The 2,946-nt window shown below is 51.3% G+C and overlaps 1 non-coding gene across 1 annotated transcript; it reads right to left on the reverse strand.

The window, feature by feature from the left end:
- Positions 1-425: 425 nt before the first annotated feature.
- Positions 426-580, reverse strand: LOC143175465 (5.8S ribosomal RNA). Its single transcript, XR_013000235.1, has one exon. It is a non-coding gene; the product is annotated as a 5.8S ribosomal RNA (ribosomal RNA).
- Positions 581-2,946: the final 2,366 nt, after the last annotated feature.

Consider the following 2,946-nt stretch of genomic DNA (forward strand, 5'->3'; position numbering starts at 1 on the left):
TCTGACGCATCATTTCAGGTGACGTCGGGAGCGCGGGAAAAAAAATTTTTCTAAACACACGAAACCGTTCATCTCACGAACAGCCGAAAAAGTTGTCGCTCAGATCCATATCGCAGTGGAGCGGTATCCGCGGGCGGTCGTAATTGAACGACGCACGACGCCGCGAACACTCACGCGAGTCCATACAAACGATTCCGATCGTTTTGCAACAACTAGAACGTACACTGTCCGTGAAATTCACAGAATTTTCGCGTGTCCGCGACAAACGCCGACGAGACACCCATCGTTCGCTCGTACGTAGCATCCTTCTCTTAACCCGACTCAGAAACGTTCTTTGCGCCCTTCGGTAAAAAAACGTTCGATCCGAAGAGGTGAACGACGGCGGGGATTTGACAGAGCTACGCAAGCAGTGTATGGTACGTAAACGACCCTCAGCCAGGCGTGGTCCAGGAATTGTATCCGTGGACCGCAATGTGCGTTCGAAATGTCGATGTTCATGTGTCCTGCAGTTCACACGTTGACGCGCAATTAGCTGCGTTCTTCATCGACCCACGAGCCAAGTGATCCACCGTTCAGGGTAATCGTATAAATTTTATATTTCACATATATAATTTTATTCTCATTTGTTCGACCTAATATCTCTCTTCTTTCAAAGAGAAGATAAAAGTTGATACCTGAATCTCCGACCAGCGCGCGAAGGAGATTCAGGCGTCGCCTTGGAGACGACACCGAAGCCTTTCGAGACGAAAAACGTTCAAGTAATATGTATATATTTCTCGACGTTCCGGGCGTATAGTGCATTCAAAAACCCGCGAAAGACGCAGAAGACTCGCACGCGTGGAAACGACGGGGATATATTTTGTATCCTACCCGATACTGAATCCATCGCGTGCAGTCGACCCTCGCGTTCTTCCGATCAGACGCATCTATTGTTGCGCGCATGTTTTCGCGTCGCATCGCGCGAAACGTTGCACGAATCGTACCGATCGATCGATTGAAAGCAAATAATGAAAAAAGACTTCACAGCTGGCTCTTTGCCGGTCATTCGTCCCATGTTATCTCTTGCCGCGAAATTGGCGCGCAAGAGTTGGGTGTCAGACGCGCGGCTTTAAAACGAGCTTCACGGCCGGTCCCTTCGTTACCGCTTTCGTTCTTTCTCTCGGAACGACCATGAACGAACACGACGAGCGACGCTACGGCATACACACGTCCACGGATTCGATTAAAAAAACAGACTTCACAGCTGGCTCTTTGCCGGTCATTCGTCCCATATTATCTCTTGCCGCGAAATTGGCGCGCAAGAGTTGGGTGTCAGACGCACGGCTTTAAAACGAGCTTCACGGCCGGTCCTCTCAATTCCGTGTACGGTACACGCAAGATGCGGGTTCCACTTCCAGACTACCCGGTCCCTTCTCTCTACGAGAATCGATAGTAGAAGAACGGCTCGAAAACGCGTCTCAGAGACTAGGGGAAAAGAAGCGGTATGCGAGCGAAACGAAAACGCATTATGGAAACGTCGCGAAACAATGTTCGACGGTTGCTCGGTTCCAATCGTGCGGCCGTTTCAATTTCTCGTGCGCTTCACCGTCCCTCCGTAACTCTGGCCGATCGCGTATACCGAAGAGCCGACACGCGCAAAAACCACAGGCATTGTATACTGTATATATATATGTTACAGTCACAGCCTTCGCGCGTTTTACTCTCCGACGCGGGGTTTCCACGACGAAAGAGAGACAGTTTCGTGGCGGGTGACTCGGCCGAATCGCTACGACGGGTATTTCTATTATAGAACGAATCATCGCCACCCTTTACCAGTGCCCGACGAAGGAATCACAAGGTCATCTGGAGTTTACAATGCCAGCGACGGTAATTCCAACGAAGACCCGATAAGTCAACTCATCGTTCTATTTCTCCCCGTACAGAAAAGCGAATCGACGCTAACGCACCTCGCGCAAGCACGAACGTTCTCTTCGCGTGGATCATCCCATCGTCGAAAGATGTAAAGACGCATTGGAGATCGTGGTCTCTGGCGGGCTCATTGCACGCCCCACTGCATATCTTTCCTCGAATCGAGAATGATTCGTCCACTAAGGCTGCGAAACTACGCGTCGAGGAAACTAGGGGAAAGAAGCGGGATGCGAGCGAAACGACAATACATTATGGAAACGTCGCGAAACAATGTTCGGCGGTTGCTCGTTTCCTCCTGCGGACGTTTCATTGCTCGGGCGCTTCACGTCCCTCCGTAACCTTCGCGCGATCGCGTGCCCCGGAGAGCCGGCAACCGGTGAACCACAGGCGTATAAACTATAGTCTTCTATAGCAAGCCTTCGGCGGTTACTCTCCGACGCGGGGATTCCACGACGAGAGAGAATTTCGTGGCGGGTGACATCGGTCGAAACGCTACGACGGGTATTTCTATTATAGAACGAATCATCGCCACCCTTTACCAGTGCCCGACGAAGGAATCACAAGGTCATCTGGAGTTTACAATGCCAGCGACGGTAATTCCAACGAAGACCCGATAAGTCAACTCATCGTTCTATTTCTCCCCGTACAGACAAGCGAATCAACGCTATCGCACCTCACGCATGCACGAACGTTCTCTTCGCGTGAATCGTCCCATCGTCGAAAGATATAGCCGCTTGGAGATCGTGGCCCATCAAGTTCTTCCGTAACTCCTGCGCGATCGCGTACCCCGGAGAGCAGGCAACCGGTGAACCACAGGCGTATAAACTATAGTCTTCTATAGCAAGCCTTCGCGTTTACTCTACGACGCGGGGATTCCACGACGAGAGAGATTTTCGTGGCGGGTGACACGGCCGAATCGCTACGACGGGTATTTCTATTATAGAACGAATCATCGCCACCCTTTACCAGTGCCCGACGAAGGAATCACAAGGTCATCTGGAGTTTACAATGCCAGCGACGGTAATTCCAACGAAGACC

This window comes from Nomia melanderi, unplaced genomic scaffold (assembly GCF_051020985.1).
Source record: "Nomia melanderi isolate GNS246 unplaced genomic scaffold, iyNomMela1 scaffold0094, whole genome shotgun sequence".
Classification (NCBI taxonomy): Eukaryota; Metazoa; Arthropoda; class Insecta; order Hymenoptera; family Halictidae; genus Nomia; species Nomia melanderi.